This window comes from Hemitrygon akajei, unplaced genomic scaffold, assembly GCF_048418815.1.
Source record: "Hemitrygon akajei unplaced genomic scaffold, sHemAka1.3 Scf000099, whole genome shotgun sequence".
NCBI lineage: Eukaryota > Metazoa > Chordata > Chondrichthyes > Myliobatiformes > Dasyatidae > Hemitrygon > Hemitrygon akajei.
The window spans coordinates 1,638,050-1,664,032 of record NW_027331985.1 but is presented as its reverse complement, the minus strand read 5'-3'; the positions used below and the strand labels follow the sequence as shown (position 1 = coordinate 1,664,032).

The following is a 25,983-nucleotide window of genomic DNA, read 5'->3' as shown; positions in this document are numbered from 1 at the left end:
AGCCCGGTTTCTGGGAGGGTCTGTGCTCCGCCCAATGTGAAACGGTGCGGCCCGGCACAGAGCGAGTTTCAGCTCAAAACAGCCCTCACCAGGGAGACGCATTTCTGCTGAAAGTAGACAAAAACACGTTCAACCAATTTACTCCCACCCAACAGGAACAAATGTTGTCAATTATTTTCTCAGTGATTCTAGAACTAAAGGAGTCTATTCACGTTCATTATTTAACACTAACATTAAGAGATTATTACCATACCATCCGGACAACTGCTGTCGCAAGAAACCCCCTCCTCCACGGTAAACAGCGGGTTTTATTTCACAAGCAGGGGTTGTTGCCCCCACCCAACCGGAATCATTTGTGGAATTTGTCTCCCTGAAAGTCCACAAGACAAAATGACCATAAGACATCGGTGCAGAATCAGCCCATCAGATCCATCGAGTCTGCGCCGCCATTTCATCATGACTGATTCCGTTTCCGTCTGAGCCCCAGTCTCCTGCCTTCTTCGTGTATCCATTTATGCCCTGACCAATCAAGAGTCGATCAAACTCTTCCTTAAATATACATAAAGATTTGGCCTCCACAGTAGCCTTCCACAAAGAATTCCACACATTCACCGCTTCCTGGCAAAATAAATGCCTTCTGAAAGGACGCCTCTCCATTGTGAGGTTGCGTCCTCTGGTCTCAGACTCTCCCACCAGAGAGAACATCCTCTCCACATCCACTCCGTCAAGCTCTTCAGTCAGGCTTCAATGACGTCACCTCTTATCCTTCTGAAATCCAGTGAATACAGGCCCAGAGTCAAACACTTTTCATATGACAAGTCATTCAATCGCAGAATCGTTTTCGTCAAACTTCGTCTGAACTCCTTCCAGGTTCACAGCACTTTTTCTAAGGTAATGCCTGAACTGCTGACAGTGCGGCCTCACCAGTGCTTTACAAAGTCTCAACAGGACATCTTTGCTTTTATATTCTATTACTCTTGAAATGAATGCTAATATTGCACCTGCCTTCCTCACCACGGACTCATCCGGAAAGCTCACCTTTAGGGAATCCTACACAAGGACTCCCAAGTGCATTGGCGCCTTCGTGTTTTTTCGTAATTTCCCTCCGTTTCGAAAATACTCAATCCTTCCACCTCTTCAACCAAAGTGCATGACAGTACATTGCAGACACTGTATTCCAACAGCCACTTGTTTGTCCATTCTCCTAATCTGGCTGTCTCCCTGTACCTCCTCAACTTCCTCAAAACTACCTGTCCCTCCACCCTTCTTCATCTCACCTGAAACTTTTCAACAAGGTAATCAGTTACATCATCCAAATTCTGGCATACAACGCAAAAAGAAGCAGTCCCAACACATGTCCCTGTGGAACACCACTGGCCATCGCCAGCTAACCAGAACAGGCTCGATTTATTCCCGCTCTTTGCCGCCTACCAATCAGCCACTGATTTATCTATGCCAGAATCTTTCCTGTAATAACCACGAGTTCGTAACTTGTTAAGCAGCCTCACTATAGGAAGGATGTGGAAGCATTCGAAAGAGTACAGAGGAGATTTACCAGGATGCTGCCCGGTTTAGAGAGTATGGATGTTGATTAGAGATTAAGGAGCCAGGGCTTTACTCTTTGGAGAGAAGGAGGATGAGAGGAGACATGACAGAGGTGTACAAGATATTAAGAGGAATAGATAGAGTGTATAGCCAGCGCCTCGACCCCAGGGCACCACTGCTCAGTGCAAGAGGACATGGCTTTAAGGTAAGGTGCGGCATGTTCAAGGGAGATATTAGAGGAAGGTTTTCTACTCAGAGAGTGGTTGGTGCGTGGAATGCACTGCCTGAGTCAGTGGTGGAGGCAGATACAGAAGTGAAGTTTAGGAGACTACTAGACAGGTATATGGAGGAATTTAAGGTGGGGTGTTATATGGGAGGCAGGGTTTGAGGGTTGACACAACATTCTGGGCCGAAGGGCTTGTAATGTGCTGTACTATTCTATGTTCTATGTATGGAATCTTGTCAAAGGCCTTCTGAAAATCCGAGTACACAGCTTCGATCGATTCTCCTTTTCCTCTCCTGCGTGTTATGTCTTCAGATAATTCCAACAGATTTATCAGTCGAGATTGTCCTTTGAGGAAACCATGCTGACGACGGCTTATCTTACCATGTGCCTCAAGTACCGTCAGAGCTACTTAACAATAGACTCCAACACCTTTCCAACCCGAGGTCAGCCTAACTGGCCTACCAATTTCCTTTCTTGTGACTCTTTCCATTCTGGAAGAGTGGAGTGACACATGCAAAATTCCAGTGTTCCAGAAACTTTCCAGAACCCAGTGCTTCTTGAATGATCATTACTAATGCTTCCACAATCTCTTCAGACACCTCTTTCAGAATCCTGGGATCTACACCATCTGGTCCAAGTGACTTATCTCCCTTCAGACCTTTTATTTCCCCAACAACCTTCTCTCTAATGATGGTAACTTCACACACTTCATGAACCATGACACCCGGAAATTCCACCATATTGCTCGTGTCGTCACAGTGAAGAATGATGCAAAATACTCCAATCAGTTCGTCCGCCATTTCCTTTCCCCATTACTATCTCTCCAGCGTCTTTTCCCAGCGTCCGACACCTAGTCTCGCATTTTGCTTCCGACTGTATGTTCGAAAGAAACTTTCGATATCCTCATGGAATGTCGCTTATTCCAAAGGGCCAAATGATTTAACACGGGGAAGAGTGATGGGCTGATCCAAAATGGGAACCATGGAGGGAGTGAGGTATGAACTTCAGTAAAAAATTGTTGTCAGAATGTCGTCTGGGAGGGAGAGATGCATTCACTGAAAATTTTCACCTGTGTAAAAATGCCCGAAGGGAGGGTATGACGACCTGATTGACAATCAGCGAAGGAGTGAGCCGCGGATTGAAAATGGCCACCTGTGATGAAATGCACTGACCTCTTCAGGCTGTAGACCGGGGAAGGTGTCTTCAATGGATTTCTGTGCCAACTGGAGGCGAGGTTTAAAGGTGCGAGTTGGTTAACGTCAATCAAGACCATCTTCTACAGGGACATGGAGAACGGGAGAGGGTGATGGGAAGAGATTGGGGATGAGAGTGGGGAAAGCGAAGTGTAGAAGAGGAGGAAAGATGAGTGAAACCATCATCACCCCTGTGTCCTCCATCTCCACTTACCCTTCACATTTCTGTCCCTCTCTCCACCTGTCTTTCCACTGTCTGCACTCTCTCAACCCCCTCGATCTCCGCCCACACTCTCGCCTCTAGCTCTGCACAGCTCCGTCACCACCCCCCTCACCACCACTATACTCTTCTCTGCACATCCTTTGTCCTTCATTCCACTTTCCCCCGGTCTATCCCTCTCTTCCCATCCCTCCGCTCCATTAACCCTACCTGTAAGCCTCATAATTTGTATAATCTCTATCAAATGTCCCGGAAATCTACATTCCAAGGAATAAAGTCCTAACTTATTCAATCTTTCCTTATAACGTAGGTCCTCCAATCCCGGCATCATCCTTGTAAATTCTCAAAGTATTCTTACAAACCTATTTACATATTTCATGCAGTTAAAGTGACCAAAACTGCAGACAATACTCTACATTAGGCCTCACCAACTTCAACATAACATCCATCTCCTGCACCCAGTACATGGAGTCCAATGCGTCAAAACATTTCCTTACGACCCTATCCACATAGGACGCCATTTCCAACGCATTGTGACCTTGTATTCCCCGAACCCATTGTTGTACACACTCATCAGTGTCCTACATTTAATCTGTAAACCCTAGCCTCCTGGTTCCTACCGAAGGTCCATTTGCTATTTATCCAGCTGATCCAAATCCCTCTGCAAGATATGATGGCCTCCTTCGCTGTCCAATATACACTCACTTGGTGTACATACAGAAACTTGGTTAAGTACATGGATGGGAGGGCATGATCTGACGGATTTTCAGTTCGACACAGAGACCGGGAGCAGTGCGTGGAAATCGCAATACCCCCAACCCCCGCCTCACCCCACAACACCCCCTACCCCACCCCAGCGTCGGGTTGCAGAACCGGGGCCATGTGCGGTAAAAGTTTCGCTGTGGGATTCCGAGACGAGGGCCACAATCTCAACCATGACTAACATATTCGCCACTGTGGATAAATAACTGGTTAGTTTAATCATTCTGACCAGACGCACCACCTCTCACTCATCCATGACTTCTCACTGCCGCTCCCCGTCACAGTGGACTCTGCTTCCAGCCTCACCCTCTTCCCTTCCAAATCGCTCCACTCTCCTCGCCACCCAAAACACTGAACCCTCCTTTCTATGAACCCGGTCAGTTTACCACACCCTCCACACTGCACTCATTCACTCATTTACGCTGCAAACTCGTCTCCCCCTCTCCTTTCTCTTGACGCCATTTTCACTCACATCTCCTTCCTCGCCACCCCTATAGCTCACCCCCACTACCTCGGTATCCTGCACACCCATCCATCCTCACCCCTTTCTGTAGCCCACCACGCCGTCTTCCCCCCCCCCCCACCAATTCCACCTTTCCATCCCAGTCTCCGTAAAAAAAAACCTCCCACTCCCTTTCTTTTAGCCCTCTATCCCTTTCTCTCTACCTCGCTCTCCTCATTCTCCAGCTCTCTCCCCTGGCTCCAACCATCTCTAAATCCACCTCTCTATATCCCCCGTGACTGTCCACTCTCAACATCATACATTGCCAGGTGTGATGATGCGGCCATCACTGAATCGTGGCTGAAGGATGATTGCAGTTGGGAGCTGAATGCCCAAGGTTACATGTTATACAAGAGGGAGAGGAAGGCAGGCAGAGTGGGTAGTGCGGCTCTACTGGTAAAGGTAGGGTGATGTTACAGAGGACCGGAAGATGTTGAATCCTTGTGGATTGAGTTAAGAAACAGCAAGTGTAAAAAGACGCTGATGACAGTTATATAGAGGCCTCTAACAGTGGCTGGGAGGTGGACCACAGGTTACAACAGGTAATAGAAAAGGCGAGTCAAAAGGGCAATGTTATGGCAGTCATGTGACATGTTAACATGAAGGTCAACTGGGAAAATCAAGTCAGTAATGGATCTCAAGGGAGTGAGTTTGTTGAATGCCCGAGGGATAGCCTTTCAGAGCAGTTTGTCGTTGAGCCTACTACGGAATCAGCTGTACTGGATTGGGTGCTATACAATGAACGGGAGGCGATTAGGGAGCTTAAAGTAGAAGAACCTTTGGAAAATTTGATCGCAACACGAGTGCGAGCAACTAAAATCATTAGAAGGGGAAAGATGAAATATGAAAGCAAGCTGAGAAATAATATCAAAGTGGAATATAAAAGTTTTTCCCCAAGTGTATATTAAAAATAAAAGAGAAATTGGAGTGGATCAAGGACCGCTAGAAAACGAGGCAGGAGAAATAATAACCGGGTACAATGAGATGGCTGATGAAACTAATTGAGTATTTTGCATCATTCTTCACTGTGGAAGACACTAACAACACGCCTGATGTTGTGGTGTGGGAAGGAAGAGAAGTGGGTGCAGTTACTATTACAAGAGAGAAGGTGCTCATATTACTGAAAGACCTAAAGGTACACAAGTCACCGTGACCAGAAGAACTACACCCTGGGGTTCTGAAAGAGGTAGCGTTAGAGAATCTGCTGGCATTAGAAATTATCTTGCGATAATCTTTAGACTCCAGCATGGTGTCGGAGGACTGGAAAATTGCAGATGCCACTCCACTCTTTAAGAAAGGAGGAAGGCAGCAGAAAGGCAACTATAGACCAGTTAGCCTGACCTCAGTTGTTGGGAAGATGTTAGAATCAATTGTTAAGGATGAGGTGATGCAGTACCTGGTGACACAGGACAAGATAATACAAAGTCAGCATGGTTTCCTTCAGGGAAAATCCTGCCTGACGACTATTTTGGAATTTCTCAAGGAGATTACAAGTAGATTAGATAAAGGTGATGAATTGGATGCTGTACATTTGGAACTCCAGAAGTCCTTTGACCAGGTGCACACACATGAACTGCTTACCAAGTTAAGAGTCCATAGTATTACAGGAAATTCACTAAAGTGGTTAGAGCATTGGCTGATTGGCAGGACGCAGGGAGTTAAAATAAAAATGACCCTTTTCTGGTTGTTTGCCAGTCACTAGTTCCGCAGGGGTCAGTGACGGGACCGCTTCTTTTTATGCTTCATATAAATGAGTTAGATAATGGAATAGATTGTTTTGCTGCCAAGTTTTCAGATGATGCGAAGGTTGGTGGAGGAGCACTAGTGTTGAGGAAACAGGAAGGATGAAGAAGGACTTAGATTGGGAGAATGGGGAAGAAAGTGGCAAATGAAGTTCAATGTGGGAAAATGCAGGGTCATGCAATTTGGTAGCAGAAACAAATGTGCGGACAATTTTCTAAACTGGGAGAAATTCCAGGAATCTAAGATGCAGGGGGAGATGGGAGTCCTTGTGCAGAACACCATGAAGGTTATCTTACAGGCTCAGTCGGTGGTGAGGAAGACAAATGCCGTGTTAGCATTCATTTCAAGTGGTCTAGCATACAAGAGCAAGGATGTGATGCTGAGGCCTTATAAGGCACTGGTGAGGCCTCACCTTGAGTATTTTGAACAGCTTCGAGCCCGTCATCTTAGAAAAGATGTGCTGCCATTGGAGAGGGTCCAGAGGCGCTTCATAAGGATGATTCCAGGAATGAAAGGGTTATCACACGAGGAGCGTTAGATGGCTCTGGGTCTGTACTCGCTGAATTCAGAAGGATGAGGGGAATATCATTGAATCCTTTCAAATGTTGAAAGGCCCGGACAGAGTAGGTGTGGGGAGGATGTTTCCATCGTGGGACAGTTTAGGACAAGAGAGCACAGCCTCGGGATAGAGGGGCGCCCTTTCAAAAGCAAAGATCCGGAAAAATTTCCCGAGCCAAAGTATGGTGGGTGTGTGGAATTGATTGCCACATGCAGCGGTGGTGGCCAGATCATTGGGTATGTTTAAGGCAGAGATTGACAAGTTCTTGATTGGACATGACAACGAACATTACGGGGAGAAGAGCGGGAACTGGGATTGAGATGGAGGGGAAAAGGTTTAGTCATGATTGAATGGCGGAGCAGACTCGATAGGCGAGATGGCCTCATTCTGCGCCCATATCTTATGGTCTCTCTCTCTCCTTCTCTCTTTTCCCCACCATCTCTCCACACACTCACTTTCATCTGCAGCTACCCGCTCTCCACTTTCCACACACAACTTTCTCAACACCTCACTCTCCTCCCATTCCTCAGCAATGGAGGGAGGTAGCGTTCTACCTCTACCTCCACCCTCATATAAAGATCACTTAACAAGTCAGTAGCTCTGTAACCGAGAACGCTGCAGATTCCAGATTCTCGGTAATGTCCGTTATATTGAGGAAATCACAGTTAGGAACGCCACGGGCTGGTTTATGTATGTTGCAAGCGGGGTGGGGGGGGGCGCTGGTAGCGGACCCAAATGCAAGACACAGACACTGAAGTACTGGGAGCAGGGCTAAGATTATCCAGAATGCAACGGAAGTAAGGAGGAAAGGACGCTGGACATGGATACAGGCCCTGGACGAGACAAGCACACCGAGCCTGGGCTAGGACTCAGACTGTGAAAGCAGGACCTGGATGAGGAACTTGGAACTAGATGTCTGGACTAGGACTCCGAGCCAGAGACTGGACAGGGACCCGGAACATGGGTCTTGACTCGGGCTCGGAACCTGGATCCAGTCGAGGGCTCGGGACTAGGAACAGACTAGACACAAGATAACACTGGGATCACAGGGACGTGGCTTGGACTAGACCAGGATCTTGGACGTGGCTAGGGCTGGACGAGGAATCTCCAGCACCAGGCTGGGCGAGGTACTCCTGGGCTCAGTGAGGCACCAGAACTGGATGAGGACACGAAGCTCGGACTTGGACGGGGCTGGAACATGGCGCCCTGACTTGATCTTGGAACACAGAGCCTTGGTGTTGGAATACAGGGTCACAGAGCCGCTATCCCTCCCTGGGAACAGGTCTGAGAGCCGGGGTTCTACACAGAACACAGAAGCAGGACCCCTCCTTGGGAACAGGACTTAGGGCCGGGGATCTATACAGAGTCAGGACCCCTCCTAAGACCGGGACTCTTTCCTTGACGGACACTAAACACAGGGACACAAAGAGACAGATCCAAACTCAGTAATAGATACCTCCATATCTTGGCATGGCGAGGCTCCAGTGTCACTCCGGCGGTTGAACTTGACGGCGATACAGGCAAGGCCGCAGGCGAGGTTACAGGCAAGGTAGCAGGCGAAGGAAACTGACGAAGGTTAGTGCCAAAATAACTGTTTCTTTAAAAACTTTTTTTTATTGAGTTTTCAGATAATTACAGAAAGAAGAAAAAAAATACTCTTCCCCCTCCCCTTAGCCCCTCCCCCCCTATCATCCCAATAGAAAAAGAAAGAAAGTAAGAAAGAAAGAAAGAAAGAAAGAAAGAAAGAAAGAAAGAAAGAAAGAAAGAAAGAAAGAAAGAAAGGAAGGAAGGAAGAAAGAGAAAGAAAGAAAGAGTGTCTGGATATCGGAAGATCCCCACATGCTTCACGGAGTTCGTAATAACTTTAGTATATATATTTCTTTCTTTCCCCAAATAGCCAATTATTTTATCTTCAGAGCACCTATATATTTAATCCCATCTTTTGTAAATAAGGGCGCCAAATGTTCAAAAATGTTTCATATTTATCTCTTAGATTATAAGTAATTTTTTCAAGTGGAATACAGCTGGAAATTTCATTCTTCCAACGATCTATACTTATGTATGCATCCGATTTCCAAGTAAATGCAATAGCCTTTTTGGCTACTGCCATTCCATTTTCATAAATTCTTTCTGATATTTATTCAATTTGGGTTTCGATTTTATCCCTTCAATATCGCCTAATAAAAATAATATTGGATTATGTGGAAGTTGTGTTCCAATAATTTGGTCCAATAAAACTCTTAAATTTGTTCAAAAAGGTTGAATTTTAGAACAAGACCAAGTAGAATGTAAAAAAATACCAATTTCTTGGTTACATTGGAAACACTGATCAGATAAATTCGGGTTTAATTTATTTATTTTTTGTGGTGTAATATATAATTGATGTAACAAATTATATTGCACTAATCTTAACCGGACATTTATTGTATTTGTCATACTATCAAAACATAGTCTTGACCAAGTTGTTTCTTCACTTTTAATATTCAAGTCACTTTCCCATTTTTGTCTTGACTTATGGACTCCTTGTTTAAATGCTTGTTTTTGAATCAAGCTATACATACAAGAAATAAATTTTTTAGTTTTTCCTTTTTGAATTAAAGTTTCTATTTTATTTAGATTTCGGCAATAACATTGTTTGACCTAATTTTTCTCTTAAATAAGCCCTTAATTTCAAGTAACAAAAAAGAGTGTTGTTTGATACTTTATATTTATTCCTTAATTGATCAAATGACATTAATATACCTCCTTCAAAACAATCTCCTATATATCTAATCCCTTTTTGAAAGCAATTATATAAAAGTTGATCATCGATTGTAAAAGGAATAAGTCTATCTTGAATTAAAGATCTATTTGCTAATAAAGATTTCTTTGTCTCATCATCAACATTTATCTTATTCCATTAGTCAATCAAATGTTTTAATATAGGAGATTATTTCTTTTCCCGTATCCATTTAGATTCCCATTTATATATAAAATCTTCTGGTGTATTTTCTCCTATTTTATCTAGTTCTATTCTAATCCATGCCGGTCTATCTTTCTCAAAAAAAGATGCAATAAATCTAAGTTGATTTGCATTATAATAATTCTTAAAATTTGGAAGTTGTAACCCTCCTAGATCAAGTTGTCATGTCAATTTTTCCAACGATATTCTTGACATCTTACCTTTCCAAAGAAACTTCCTCACATATTTATTTAACTCTTGAAAAAACTTCTGGGGTAATTGTATTGGTAGTGATTGAAATAAGTATTGTAGTCTTGGGAATATATTCATTTTTACGGTATTTACTCTACCTACTAATGTTATTGGTAATATCATCCATTTATCAAGATCTTCTTGAATTTTTTTCAATAATGGTAAGTAATTTAATTTGTATAAGTTCTTTATATCATTATCAACTCTTATACCTAAATATTTTATACCATTTGCCGGCCATCTAAATTGAGTTATTAATCGACATTGACTATAATCTCCTTTAGTAAGAGGTAAAATTTCACTTTTATCCCAATTTATTTTGTAACCTGATATTTTCCCATATTCTTCAAATCTATAGGATAATTTACGCAACGAGTGCAATGGGTTTGTTAAATAAAGCAGAACATCATCAGCAAATAAGATAATCTTGTATTCTTCCTGATTAACTCTGAAACCCTTAATATCTGGGTCCATTCTAATTAATTCAGCTAATGGTTCTATCGCCAACACAAATAAAGCAGGTGATAATGGACAACCTTGCCCTTGTTAACTGAAATGGTGTTGAAATTTGACCATTTGTCACTACTTTAGAGATATTATGAACTAGGTGAAAGATGACATAAGGTCCTTGCATGGCAGTTAAAAACAGACCAGACTTCTAAACCGATAAATGCAATTCGAACAAGAGTAAATAAAATTACTTATAAACCTTTAGAAATTAATGAAACTTTCAAGAATTTTTATTCTGAATTGTATCAATCAGAATCACAAAATGATAATGTCAAGATAGAAAGGTTTTTTATCACAAATAACTCTTCCAAAATTAAATACGGAAGAACAGAAGGGATTAGATATGCTTTTTACATTAAAAGAGGTTGAAGAAGCTCTGGGATCATTTCAAAGCAATAAATCTCCAGGAGATTTCAACCTGAGTTTTATAAAAAGTTTAAAGATTTATTAATTCCTCCTTTTGTGGAGTTAATACATCAAGCGTAAAGAACTCATAAACTTCCAGAATCTTTTTTGACAGCTATTTTAATAGTATTGCCAAAGAAAGATAGAGATCTTTTAAAGCCAACATCATATAGACCTATTTCTTTGTTAAACACTGATTATAAAATAATAGCAAAAATCTTATCCAACAGACTATCTAAATACTTACCAAAATTAATACATATGGATCAAACAGGATTTATTAAAAATAGACAATCGGCAGATAATGTAACTCGGTTATTTAGTATAATTCATTTGGCTCAAAAGAGGGAGGAAATTAGTGTGGCAGTTGCTTTAGATGCAGAAAAAGCATTTGATAGATTGAATGGGATTTTTTATTTAAGGTATTGGAAAAATATGGATTAGGGGTATCTTTTATAAAATGGATTAAAATAACTGTTGAGATAAGCTGCCGAACTAACTGCCAAGGATTCAGAAGTGCGGGAACAGGAAGAAATGAGAGAACGGTCCAGCAGATTGAAGCTGAATCCCGAAACGATTTATGGAGCCAGCCCAAAACGAGAATCAGGTGCCTCAATTAAGGCAGCCATTGGACCCAGGGAAAACAGGAAATCCCGGAATGAGGATCGATGAACCGGACCGTAAACCGGAATGCGGATTTCACGGACCGGACCATGACACTCACTCCACTACAATCGCATGTTTATTGTGATTGTTTTTATCAGTTAATCTGAGAGGGAGTAAGTTCAAAGGAGATGTGAGAGGCAAGTTCTTTCACACAGAGATTGGTGGGTGTCTGGAATGCCTGGGGTGATGGTAGAGGCAGATATATTGGAGACTTTTAAGAGACGCTGAGACAGGCACATAAATGTGAAGAACATGGAGGGAGATGGACATTGTGCAGGCACAAGGAATCAGTTTAGTGGCCATTTAGTTGCTAATTTATTTGGTTGAGCTCAACATGATGGGCCGAACTTTGTTGACGTACTTTGTTACGTCAGCAATATTTCAATGTCATTTTCAGTTCGGTGCATTGTTTTACCGTACCGAGCTGCAGAAATCCTTTCAGCATTTTGTCCAACTTTGCAAACTCATTCCTGATTCCCACATCACTCTCTGGGACTGGGAGCCTTTCCGCATCACCAGGTCTGAGGAAAAGCGGGGATTACTCTGTCACGGTTTCCTTCTCTGTGAGTTCTGTGATTTCCTGTAAACATGGAAGGTGTTGAGTGATGGACTGAGTGAAGGAGAATGTTGAAGTCATTATCTGCTCAATGACGAGACGTCCCAGTGACTTTGATCACAGGAACAGTCACTGGGCAGCCTCTACACCAATTCTGTAAATTACTGGGTTCGATCATTAGCAGCAAAGCACATGACTGTGGAAATTACACATCAGAATATTATTAGAGTCACAGAGCCCAGCAGCACTGAAACAGGCATTTCGGCCCTTCTAGTCAATAACGACCCGTTTGTGCTTTTACTGCCAACTACCTGCATACACTTCCCATCCATGTCCTTACCCAAATTTCTCTTTAGTGTCTAACTCGAACCCTCATCCACCACTTCCACTGGCAGCTCATTCCACACTCTCACCAACCTCTGAGTGAAGAATCCCCCTTCAGATTCCCCAAAAATATTTCACCTTTCACCCTGAGATATCAAGTGTGACAGTGGGAGAGTGGGTATGGAACCGGAGGAAATAGCAGAGGTACTTAATGAATACTTTACTTCAGTATTCACTATGGAAAAGGATCTTAGTGATTGTACTGATGACTTGCAGCAGACTGAAAAGCTTGAGCATGTAGATATTAAGAAAGAGGATGTGTTGCAGCTTTTGGAAAGCATCAAGTTGGATAAGTCGCTATGGATATGAACATTTGCAGAGGTATAATATGATTAGAAATAGTCAGCATGACGTTGTGAAGGACAGGTCGTGCCTTACGAGCCCGGTTGAATTTTTTGAGGATGTGACTGAACACATTGATGAAGAAAGCGCAGTAGATGTAGTGTATATGGATTTCAGCAAGGCATTTGATAAGGTACCCCATGCAAGGCTTATTGAGAAAGTAAGGAGGCATGGGATCCAAGGGGACATTGCTTTGTGGATCCAGAACTGGCTTCCCCACTGAAGGCAAAGAGTGGTTGTAGATGGGTCATATTCTGCATGGAGGCCGGTGACCAGTGGAGTGCCTCAGGGATCTGTTCTGGGACCCTTACTCTTTGTGTTTTTTATAAATGACCTGGATGAGGAAGTGGAGGGATGGGTTGGTAAGTTTGCTGATGACACAAAGGTTGGATGTTTTGTGGATAGTGTGGATGGCTGTCAGAGTTTACAGCGGGACATTGATAGGATGCAGAACAGGGCTGAGAAGTGGCAGATGGAGTTCAGCATAGGTAAGTGTGAAGTGGTTCATTTTAGTAAGTCAAATATGATGGCAGTGAAAATGTCGGGACTGAGATGAGGGGAAATGTCTCCACGCCGAGGGTGGTGAATGTCTGTAAATCCCCAGCACAGAGGGTGTTGAAGACTCGGTGATCGTCCTCACATAAAACAGAGGCCGGCAGATGTGTGGAGACCGAAGGGATTGAGAAAATGAGGATCGGTAGAAGCATGTGGCTGAGATGGGAGAGTAGCCTCCATCTTGCTGATGGTTAAAGGGGCCGAATGACCTCTTCCTGCTGTTTCTCACTTAATGCTTCAGTGTTCCTGTCCAGTGAGACCAGAGGAATGTGAATAGAAATGAGTGTTTATAAACATAGACTGATTTAAATGACAAACACGAGGAAATTTGCAGATGCTGGAAATTCAAGCAACACACACAAAATGCTGGTGGAACGCAGCAGGTTAGGCAGCATCTATAGGGAGAAGCGCTGTCCACGTTTCGGAACGTTTCAGGACTGTCGAAGGGTCTCGGCCCGAAGCGTTGACAGTGCTTCTCCCTATAGATGCTGCCTGACCTGCTGCGTTCCACCAGCATGTTGTGTGTGTTGACTGATTTAAAAGAAACCTGCTCATTTTCTGTGTGGGTCTGAATTGTGTGTCGGGATGGGAAGTGAATCAAAACTATAACTCTGAGAACTCTGTGACCTCGGGCTGGAGGGAAAGGGATCGGGGAAGATATGGAAGGAAAATCTAAATACGTATGGAAATGATATAGGGAAATAATGAAATAATGTGGGAAATGCGGCGGTGGGTAGGGCAGTATGTGAAGGGCGAGGAACAGTCACCGGTCACATGGGAGACCCTCCAGCGAAACGTGATCATGTTTTACCGCAGATCGGCAAGATTTGCGGGTTTGTTTCCGTGGCCCCGCCCACCACCTGTGACGCAAAAAGAAGCACATTGCGCATGCTCACAGGCCCGAGCCAGGCAGTGTTGTTTTTTTCGTTCTTTGTGGAAGTGGGTCAGCGGCGGGTCCAGGTTCGGGATCGGGATCGGGATCGGGCGGGTGTCCTCGCCGCCTTGGACTGCGAGCCGGAGACGGATTATTCTCTGCGGGGCAACACCAACAATTTCCCTTCGGTGAGTATTGAAGCCGGTCCCGAGCGGGGAGGTCTGACGTTGAGCGGTGAGTTAACTTTCCCGAACTCAAACAAGGGAAAATCTGCAGATGCTGGAAATGCGAGCAACGCGCACAAAATGCTGGAGGAACTCAGCAGACCGGGCAGCATCTAGGGGAAGAATACAGTCGACATTACCGGCCGAAACCCTTCGGCAGGACTGGAGAATAAAAGGTGGGGGTGGGGAAGGGAGAGAGAAACACAAGGTGATCGGTGAAACCTGAAGGGGGAGGGGATGAACTTTCCCGAACTGGCGGCCTCGCCTCGCTTCCTTCACAGAATCTGCCGGGGTCGGTCCGGGTTGTGAGACCTTCACACCGAACCGTCTGAGATGAGCCGCTGCTCAGCCCCTGTTGTTCTGGTCCTATTAGCCGGATGAAGTAAAACATGTTTCTATATTGTTACTGACAAAGAATTGTACAATTTGTGTTCCGTGTGTTATCTGAATGTACTTGCCTGTGATGCTGCCACAAGTCAGTGTTTCTCTGTTCCTGTACCTTCCCGTACTTGTGCACTTGGTAATAAATTCAACAGGACCTGAGAAATCTCAGTGAGATTTGATTAGCGATGATCATCTTGGCAGCTCGGTAGGTCGAATGTATGAGACAGTACACTGTTAAATGCAAAATCCTGAACACTGTTGATGATCAGAGGGATCTTAGACTCCAAGTTCATCGCTCCCTGAAAGGGACTGCACAGATTGATCGGGTGGTTAAGAAGGCAAATGGCATGGTTGTCTTTATCAGTTGAAGCATTGAGTTCAAAAGTCGGGAAGTTGTGCTGCAGCTTTATAAAACTAGTTAGACCACATTTGGAGTGTTTCATACAGTTCTGGTCGCTCCCATTCTCGGAAGGATGTCGGGGCTTTGGAGTGGGCACAGAAAAGGTTTACGAGGATATTGCCTGGATTAGAGGGCCTGAGCTTTAACGGGAGGTTGGACAAAATTGTGTCGTTTTCTGCGGAGCCGTGCCGGCTGGGGTGAGACTGGATGGACGTTTATAAGATTACCAGAGGATTAGAAGCAGTGTCTCAGAAAGGCAGCGTCCATTATCAAGGACCTCCAGCACCCAGGGCATGTGGTTTTCTCAATGTTACCAGCAGGTAAGGAGGTACAGAAGTCTGAAGGCTCACACTCAGTGATTCAGGAACAGTTTCTTCCCCTCTGCCATCCATTGCTAAATGGATATTGAACCCTTGAACACTACCTCACATTTAAAATATATAGTATTTCTGTTTGCTGCATGATTTTTAATTTATTCACAGAAACATAGAAAACCTACAGCACAATACAAGACCTTCGGCCCACAAAGTTGTGCCAACATGTCCCTACCTTAGGAATTACCATGGTTACCCATAGCCCTCTATTTTTCTAAGCTAGTATTTCTTTATTTTTCTCCAGTGTCTCCAAAAGACCATATTCTACTCACCTCCACCACCGTTGCCAGTAGCCAATTCCACACACTCACCACTCTCTGAGTAAAAAAACTTATCCGTAACATTTCCTCGGCAACTACTGCCCAGCACCTTCAACCTGTGCTGTCTTTTCATAACCATTTCAGACCTGGGAAAAAGTCTCTGACTATCCACACAATCAATGCCTCTCATCATCTTATACACCTCTATCAGGTCACCTCTCATCCTCCGTTGCTCCAAGTAGAAAAGGCCGAGTTCATTCAAACTATTCTAATAAGGCATGCTCCCCAATCCAGGCAACATCTGTGTAAATAGCCTCTGCACCATTTCTATGGTTTCCACATGCTTCATGTAGTGAGACAACCAGAACTGGCACATTGGGGTGTGACCATCATCACATTTAGCTGCAACATTACCTCTCGGCTCCTAAATTCAATCCCACGATTGTTGAAGGTCAATGCATCATATGCCTTCTTAACCACAGAATCAACCTGCGTAGCAACTTTGACTGTCCTATGGACTGGGACCCCAGGATCCCTCTGATCCTCCACACTGCCAAGAGTCTTACCATTAATGTTATATTCTGCCGTCATGTTTGACCTAACAAAATGAACCACTTCACACTTATCCTGGTTGAACTCTGTCTACCACTTTTCAGCCCATTTTTGCATCCTATCAATGTCCCACTGAAACCTCTGACAGCCCTCCACACTATCCACAACTCCCCCAACCTTTGTGTCATCAGCAAACTTGCTATCCCATCCCTCCACTTCCTCATCCAGGTCATTTATCAAAATCACAAAGAGTAAGGGTCCCAGATATACTGTAAATGATTTAGTTGTTTATTTTTATTATTTTATTTTGGGTTTTTTTTCCTTCTATAATATGTATTGCATTGAACTGCTGATACACAGTTTTCAAATTTCATGACACACACCAGTGATAATAAACCTGATTCTGATTCTGAGAGGACAGACAATCTATTTTTCCTGGGGGTTGAAATGTCTAATATATTAATGGTGAGAGGAGATGTAAGCAGCAAGTTTGTTTCTTTACACAGAATGGTGGGTAGCTGGAAAACTCTGCCTGGGGTGGGAGACCCCACTGGTCACGTGATCCCGTTTGCCCCTCCCATTTAACAGCAGATGGGCAGCACCTGTGCATCTGTTTCCGAGGCCCTGCCCTCCGGATGATGTGACACTCACTTCGCGCATGTTCACTGTCTCCGGCCGGGCGGTGTTTTCTTTTCCGCTCAGTGCTGAAGTGCATCATCTGTGGGATCGAGGGAAGGGTCCTCACCTCCTGGGTGGGGGAGCCAGGGGTCGGGATCACTGTCTGTGGGCCGAAGATATTGCGTTCCCATTGGTGAGTACTGAGACCGATCCCCAGCGGGGAGATCTGATGTTGGCCGTGAGCCCCGAACTGAGAACCAATTACTCATTTATTTTCCGATTATCTGGGCTGGTCAAAAATGTGTAGACTTCACTTAATCTGCATTGAACGATCCAAACCTGGAGCCCAGGCTGTCTATTTCTGCAGAGTTGAAATGGAAGACCCACCAACAGGTCACATGAGGCTGTTTACTGCAGATCTGCCCTACCCTTCACTTTGTGATGCAAGATGATGTGGTGTGTGCTCAGAGTCCCTGGCTGGGTCAGGATGCTTCCTCTATGTTGTGTTGGGGAATCTGATGTTGGTCACTGAGTCTCGTTAACTTCCCGCGACTCGCCTCGTTTCCTGAGGCTGCTCACATTTGCAGTTGAGCTTTCTGGCTGTTGTGTCTTCTCCCGGACTGGGGTGGGTGAGAAAGGAGAACGTCCCAGGTTTTGGGGATCTTTGATTTCACTGCCTGCTTTACCGAGGGACTGGAAAGTCTAGGGGCTGAATGGTTTCTGTGATGTGCACGTGGCCGAGTGGTTAAGCAATCTGAAGGTTATGAGTTTGAGCCTCAGGCCAGGCAGTGCGTTGTATCCTTGAGCATGGCACTTAACCACACATTGCTCCTGCACGTTTATAGCCCAGATGGATCAAATCACCTAATCCTGTTCCTGTGTCTTATGTATTACCATGACAGAATGGTGGCTCCTTCTTATCCCATATTGTTTTGTGATGTGTGAGGGACAATAAAAGATTGTTCACTGAGATTATTATATTTGGCTTCAACGTTTAAATTTCAGTGAGTTTTGTTCTTAGTAACATTAAGCAGAAATGTTTGGTTCTCCTTTTCATTGTTAATGTGCTTCATTATCTCTCTGGTTAATGTTAGACCTGCGGTGAGAGGTTTATTGGAAGAAAAACCCCAACTGGAAGCAAACCATGACTGAAGATGTGGGAACAGCAACAAGTGAACCAGCCCGAGGACTGAGAGCATCAACTGGAGAGAAGAACTCTGAATCAGCTGACTTGGAGTTCCCAGTGAGTCAGTGAGGAGGAAGTTTGGTGAGTCTCATTTACTCAAACACTGGTCCTTTATACATTACATACCTGTACAATAGAAGGTGGGAAATAGTTGGTGAGACTGAATGTGCCCAGAAGAACCATTTATGCCTCTGTCAGGCACAGTTGCAAGCACTCCAGGTCTGGTAATGTGCTTCCAGCAGCCCAGCCCTTTAAAATCACTTGCATTTTGTGGAAGTCAAATCTGGATAAAGTGGTGGAAATCGGGCAGAATCTCAAGTTGCTGGAGATCTGCACTAAAAACTGAAAATGTTTGAAGTCATCCTGACAAAATGTTATTAACCTGAATTGTACAGATTGTTCCTCTCCCCACAGCTGTTCCTTACATGCTGAGCAGTTTGGTAATTCCAATTTCTTTTTATTACATTCACTCTGGATTGGTTTATGTTTCCTGAAATGTACCGGTTTTAATGTGGAAGTGGAAATGGCTCACTCTGTGATAGTTGAACAATAAAGTAACCACAACTTTTCCCTGAAAATTACCCTGGTGCCAATTAGTTTGTTATTCCTAGAAATGTGTTCAGTACAGTTGTTGTGAACAAGGTTTACAAGAATAATCTCAGGAATGTTCGGTGTTATGTATGAGGAGCATTTGATGGTTTTGGACCTGTGCTCAATGGAGTTCAGAGGGACGGTGGGGGTGGTGGGAGATGTTTGGTTAAGTAAACCTACCAAATGCTGAAAAGCCTGGATGCAGTGGACATGGAGAGGATGTTTCCATTAGACTGTGATCTGACAGCACAGTCTCAGAATAAAGAAGCTTCCCTTTAAAACTGAGTGGAGAAAAAAATTTGGCCAGAAGATGTCTGATCTGTGAAATTTGTTGCCACAGAGTTTGGTTGAAGCAGCCATTTGGGTATATTTATGACAGAGATTAACATATTCCTGATTGCTGAGTAGCTCAGGGTTAAAGGAGGAAGGCAGGAATATGGTGTTGGAATGAAAATCAGCTGTGGTTAAATGGTGGGGCAGACCAGATGGATCGAATCACCTAATTCTGTTCCTGACTGAATGATGGCTCCTCCTTATCCCATATTGTTTTCTGATGTGTGAGTGACAATAAAAAAATGTTTACTGAGATCATTATATTAGCCTTTAACGTTTTGTTCGTAGTAACTTTAACTAGAAATGTTTGGTTCTCCTTTTTATTGTTATTGTGCTTCATTGTCTCTCTGGTTAAAGTTAGAGGTTTATTGGAAGAAAAACCCCAACTAGAAGCAAACCACGGCTGAAGACGAGGGAACAGCAACAAGTGAACCAGCCTGAGGACTGAGAGCATTAACTGGAGAGAACAGCTCTGCCTCAAGAGACTCGGAGATTCCATTGATTCAGTCAGGAGAAAGTTTGGTGAGTCTCATTTACTCAAACACTGGTCCTTTAGACATTACATACCTGTATAAGGGAAGGTGGGATATAGTTGCAGTGAGACTGAATGTGCCTAGAACAACCAGTTATGCCTCTGTCAGACCCAGTTGCAATCACTCCAGGTCTGGTAATGAGCTTCCAGCAGCCCAGCCCTTTAAAACCACTCCCATTCTGTGGAAGTCGAATCCGGATAAAGTCACTCAGAGACCGTACAGTACAAACTCTTTATTCCAAGCACCCGGGGCTTACTTAGTTAGTCACTCAAACAGGAACAGTCTGTGACTGTTCCCACCCAATCCACTAACTGACTAACAATTCCCCTTGCACCACAGATATATCCATCCAGATACGCCCACACAAGACAGGCTGGAGCCAAAGATATTTACTACATGACAGGCTGGAGCCCCTAAAGACAAACTACAAAATAGTCATAATGGTTTACACACACAGAACAGACTGAAGCTGTCCTATCTCTACATGTGAATGCGCAACGAGATAGGCATCTTGAAACCCTAGCTAGCTACCCGCAAGAAGAAACATGGCTCAGCACATCGGTTGATCATCAGCAGTTTCTTTCAGAAAAACAGGCTGCTATTGTTTAACGAAGTGTTAACCATTTTACAGACTTTATCCTTCCCTCTTTTTGATCATTACATTATCAACAACACAGTAACTTCTTACAGAGAAAGCAACTGATGACAGCATTGACTTATCAGTGGGTAAAGACAGGGTACAACAGTAATTGTAACAAAGATATGTACAACTGTTAGGACATAATGCAGTATCATGCCCCACATATTACCAAACAGGCCTTCAAAGATCACCATTTTGACCCTTCGGTGAACCCGTGTAAATCCTGCCCTACTTTCTTGATGCTGTCAATCTCCTTTGCAGTGTGCTCGGAGAGGGGTGTAATATTAGTAGATTCATCAGGGATATACGTGCAGCATTCTGTGTCAATAACAGCACAGGTTCCCTATTTCTCAGCTGGGATAAACTCTAAAGCTGTACGATTCTGTATGACTGTTTGCCAGATTGCAATCATTTCAGTGGATATTTCTGTTACTTGGGCCTGTGTTTCTGTCAGGGCCCCTGCAGTGTTGTGGCCAGCTCCTCAAGTGCTGTAGCCAAATTGATGATCTCTCGTGAATTCCTGGCTACTCCATAGGAGAGAAAAGTAATCATCCAAAATTAATCAGTCTCAGTTATTCCTCTCGGCTGCTGGGCACCTGCGGTTCTGGCTAGGATGCATGTTTCCCAGTACAGGAAGTTCCGTTTGATGGGGGCCTGAGACACCATCCCTCAAAACACTGACAGCCACAGTCATCTCTGTCTGGACCACAGATCCTCATCTCACTTCCCCGGATGTTATTTGCGAAAGCGCAGGCTGAGAGTTCTTCACTCTGGTTGAGCAGGATTACTGACATTGGAACCATAGTTTTACAATGCTGTGGAATTTCAGCACAAACCCAGCAGGCCCCTAGTTCTACCTGTTTGGTATAGGTATGACAGAAAGACGGAAATGTGTTAACATGGGGGCCCCCGGATGCTGGGGTGAGCCCTCTCAAAGACATAAACATGAACACCACTAACAACCAATACATTTTCCATTAGTCCGAGAGAGACCTTCTACACAGTTCCTTCAGTAACATGTTTGGCACCTAATGATGTATCCACCGAGATTGTCCCTTCAGTTTCACACCCATGTGAGTGGTCGGCAACACCTAATATGGTCCTCTCCACCGAGGTCCAAGATTCCCTCAATCCCAGTTGTTTGTCAGGAAAAAAAATATCCCAGGTTCCATGGTGGGATAGTCACCCCTCTCTGCAGAGTAGTTCTCTTCCTTGTAAGCCTGTCGTACCTGTGAATGTATGCTTGGAAAATTTTGGTTAGTTGGCATATATATGTCCCCACGTCTTCCCCTCGGGTATGAATATCCAATTTTGCTGGTAGACTTTCTGGGAGCAATGGTACACAAGGTCTTAGTCTCCAGGGTGTCATCATGGGCCATCCATAAATGATTTCAGCTGGTGACAACCCTGTTTTCCCCTGTGGGGTAACCCTCATATGGAACTGGGTGACGGTAGGACCTTCAACCGAGTCCAGTCTCCACTGTTAGTTTGGCCAATTTACTCTTCAGAGTGCCATTGGCTCTCTCCACTGTGCCAGCGGCCCGAGGGTGGTGTACACAGTGGAATTGTTGCTTGATAGCTAGTTTGTTACGTATGCCTTTGTTTACTTTCATCACGAAGTGTGGGTCATTGTCAGAGTTCAGCATCTCTGCCAGGCCGTACCCGGGAAGTATTTCCCGTAATAATACCCTCACAACAGTCATAACAGTATTATTGGTAGTTGGAACAGCTTCAACCCATCTACTAAACACATCTATAATATCTAAGCAGTATCTATAGCAATGTACTCTAGGCAATTCAATAAAATCAACTTGTAGACACAAAAAGGTCCACCTGGCAAGGGAGTCATACCCGGTGTGCAGGGTACAGGTTACCAACCATTCCCTCCTTTCCCAGGTGTGTACAATTATGTATATAATCGACCAGTATTGGTAAAAACTGTGTAGGAACACAAACCTGTCCCACTTGGGTGATCCAAAAACCTAGGTCGTGGTCCTTCCGGCACCACCATCTGGGACCACAGTTTTCACTCCTCCTCAGAGGCATCCCCCTGAGAAGAACAAAACTCGAGGTAGCTGCAGAGCGGTGAGTAAGTTGTTTACAAAGGTGGCATTACTAATGGGGTGGCCAGAGGAAGTCAGGAATCCCCATGTTCCCAGAGAGCCCCGTAGTCATGTACAATTCCAAATGCATAACGGGAGTCTGTGTAAACGTTCCCACTTTAGTCTGTTGCTGGGATACAGGCACGAGTCAGAGCAAACAGCTCAGCCTTCTGGGCAGAGACAGCTGCTTCAAAAGAGGCTTGCTCAATTACTTCACTGTCCATCACTATCGCATAGCCAGGATATCGTTTTCCTGCTGGATCCACAAAGGAGCTTCCTTCCTCATAAAACGTTGCCTCGGGATTGAGGGGATATTGCTAAATGGATGGGAGAGTCTGTCCTTCTTTTGTGGTGATCCAGACAGGGGGACAGTTGGTGCGACAGATTTCTTGGCCTGAAATTACACAGAGATGGGATACAGCATCTTGGGATTGGACACTATTAAAAGGTTGTCTTACCAGATATCCCGTCTTCACCTCAGACTCCTTCCCGTATTAGACTAGACCCGCGGCCAAGTCTTGCTAGTCTCCCTCGGTGCTGGAGGCTTGTTTCGTTAGGGTGTAGGCCAGGAACCCTGGGCCCTTTAGCTTGAACCCAGTGCAAACCCTAATGATGGTATGGGGAACTACCAGTTCTGTCTGTCGCCAAAGGAAATCTGGAAATTCGGCCAGTAATGCAATACTGTCTCTTCCTTTAACCTGTCTAATCACCGTGACTGGGAACTTCTGTCCGTCGAGGGGTGCATAATATTGGCTTTCCTCAGTGGCGCACCCCGTAGGGTCAAAGCACAGAGTCACATGAGGGTCGGCTGCTGGCAGAAGGAGTGGAGTCCAAATTAAGTGCCCACCACTCGGGGGTCGGAAACTGGGGAAGCTGTCGGTTGTTCACCTGTCAGGGGTGACAGCATTGTCTGTGCAAAGAATCTCGACTTCCAACAGACAGAGCAAGTCTCTCCCTGCAAGATTACACCCCCATCTGGCGGTGACTGTAAATGAAACCTCACACTGGTTCCCCTGTAATTCCACCTGCAGTGGCTGGATACGTGAATACGTACGTTCCGTGCCTTCAAACCCAGACAGAGTGATTGTAGCATCTGATAGCTGGAATCCCTTTTCCGATACTATTTCCTGATTGAGAGTGGTTGTGGTTGCCCTCATATCAATCATAAATGGAACTGGATTTCCAGCAACTTGCAATATTACATTGGGCTCTTCCTGAGGGTTGGCACTCATGGTTGGAAGCATCTTCTTGTCAGTTTCTAAACGGGTTGTTGTCCCCACCTGTCCCTTGGTAGGTTTTTGTGAGAATATTCACCTTTAATATTAGTTCCCTTCGGGGTTGATCAGGATTCGAAAGTTGGGTCCTAATGATATGTCAAAGCTTGTCACATTCGATTTCGGTCATTGTCAGGCCAATCCATATTATTTGTTTCAATCATGTTGGCTAACTTAGTTGGTAAGCATTGGAGCAGTAGGGCATTGAACTGGGGGGACAGATTCCCATCATTAAAGGCTTGATCTGTGAAGGTGCCGTAGCAGGCCACAAATCGCTCTCAATAGTCTGGTCCTGATTCCCCAGGCTTAGGTTTGTATTCAGGTACTTTAGTGATGTTTACAGGTTGCTGGAGAGCCCTTTCCAATGCTTGAATGATCTGGTCCATCTGTTCATTCTCATTATGGTTTCCCGCCTGTAACTCCTGATAGGTTTGGTATCTCAATTCTGCCTTCCATTTCCACCCCTCAGCAGCTGAGAGAATCATACAGCAGAGACCGAATAAATCTTGCGGAGTCGCATTAGACATTTGTGTAGTACTGTGGACACACTGAGCAAACTGTGCTGGTTTTTCTTTTCTATCTGGGGCCTGATTCATGATCATTATCATTTCTTGAGGCTTCCAGGGAGCATACACAGGAATCACTGAAGGGCTGTCCCTCCTCCTAGACCTAGCAGTTTGCTACTGCTGTTCAGGAGGATTTAAACTAATGTGGCAGGGGGATAGGAACAAGTGCAGAGAGATAGAGGGGTGCAAAATGAGAGTAGAAGCATAAGTAGTAAGGTGAAAAGTAAAAGTGGCAGGCAGTCAAATCCAGGACAAAAATCAATAAGGGCCACTTTTCAACATAATTGTATAAGGGCTAAGAGTGTTGTAAAAACAAGGCTTTGTGTGTCAATGCAAGGAGCATTTGTAATAAGGTGGATGAATTGAATGTGCAGATAGTTATTAATGAATATGATATAGTTGGAATCACAAGACATGGCTCCAGGGTGACCAAGGATAGGAGCTCAACATCCAGGGATATTCAATATTCAGGAGGGATAGACAGGAAAGAAAAGGAGGTGGGATTGTGTTGCTGGTTAGAGAAGAGATTAATGCAATAGAAAGGAAGCACATTAGCCTGGAGGATGTGGAATCGATACGGGTAGAGCTGCGTAACACTAAGGGGCATAAAATGCTGGTGGGATTTGTGTACAGGCCACCTAACAGTAGTAGTGAAGTTGGGGATGGCATTAAACAGGAAATTAGAAATGCGTGCAAAAAAGGAACAGCAGTTATAATGGGTGACTTCAATCTACATATAGATTGGGTGAACCAAATTGGTAAGGGTGCTGAGGAAGAGGATTTCTTAGAATGTGTGCAGGAAGGTTTTCTGAACCAACATGTCGAGGAACCAACTAGAGAGCAGGTCATTCTAGACTGGGTATTGAGCAATGGGGAAGGGTTAATTAGCAATCTTGTCATGCCAGGCCCCTTGTGTAAGAGTGACCATAATATGGTGGAATTCTTCAATAAGATGGAGAGTGACATAGTTAATTCAGAACCAAATGTTCTGAACTTAAAGAAGGGCAACTTTGAAGATATGAGACGTGAATTAGCTAAGACAGACTGGCAAATGATATTTAAAGGGTTCACGGTGGATAGAAAATAGGTGCAGGAGTAGGCCTTTAGGCCCATCGAGCCTGCACTGCCATTCAGTATGATCATGGCTGATCATCCAACTCAGAATCCTGTATCAGCTTTCTCTCCATACCCCCGATCCCTTTAGCCACAAGGGCCATATCTAACTCCTTCTTAATTATAGCCAATGAACTGGCCTCAACTGTTTCCTGTGGCAAAGAATTCCACAGATTCTCCACTCTCAGTGTGAAGAAGTTTTTCCTCATCTCGGTCCTAAAAGTCTTCCCCTTTATCCTTAAAATGTGACCCCTCGTTCTGGACTCCCCCAACATCGGAAACAATCTTCCTGCATCTAGCCTGTCCAATCCCTTTTGAATTTTATACGTTTCAATAAGATCCCCCATCAATCTTCTAAATTCCAGTGAGTATAAGCCTAGTCGATCCAGCCTTTCTTCATATGAAAGTCCTGCCATCCCAGGAATCAGTCTGGTGAACCTTCTTTGTACTCCCTCTATGGCAAGAATGTCTTTCCTCAGATTAGGGGACCAAAACTGCACACAATATTCTAGGTGCGGTCTCACCAAGGCCTTGTACAACTACAGCAGAACCTCCCTGCTCCTGTACTCAAATTCTTTTGCTATGAATGCTAGCATAC

The 25,983-nt window shown here is 44.4% G+C and overlaps 1 protein-coding gene and 1 long non-coding RNA gene across 2 annotated transcripts in view; one reads left to right on the top strand and one right to left on the bottom strand.

Moving 5' to 3' along the window:
* Nucleotides 1-25,983, bottom strand: part of LOC140723054 (NACHT, LRR and PYD domains-containing protein 12-like) — an 868,270-nt gene that overhangs the window by 369,722 nt on the left and 472,565 nt on the right. The window lies entirely within an intron of this gene.
* Nucleotides 14,301-25,983, top strand: part of LOC140723046 (uncharacterized) — a 30,023-nt gene continuing 18,340 nt past the window's right edge. Inside the window, exons 1-3 of the long non-coding RNA XR_012097790.1 lie at nucleotides 14,301-14,423; nucleotides 18,142-18,314; nucleotides 19,515-19,679. This is a non-coding gene — a long non-coding RNA (uncharacterized lncRNA). The remainder of the gene's footprint in view (nucleotides 14,424-18,141; nucleotides 18,315-19,514; nucleotides 19,680-25,983) is intronic.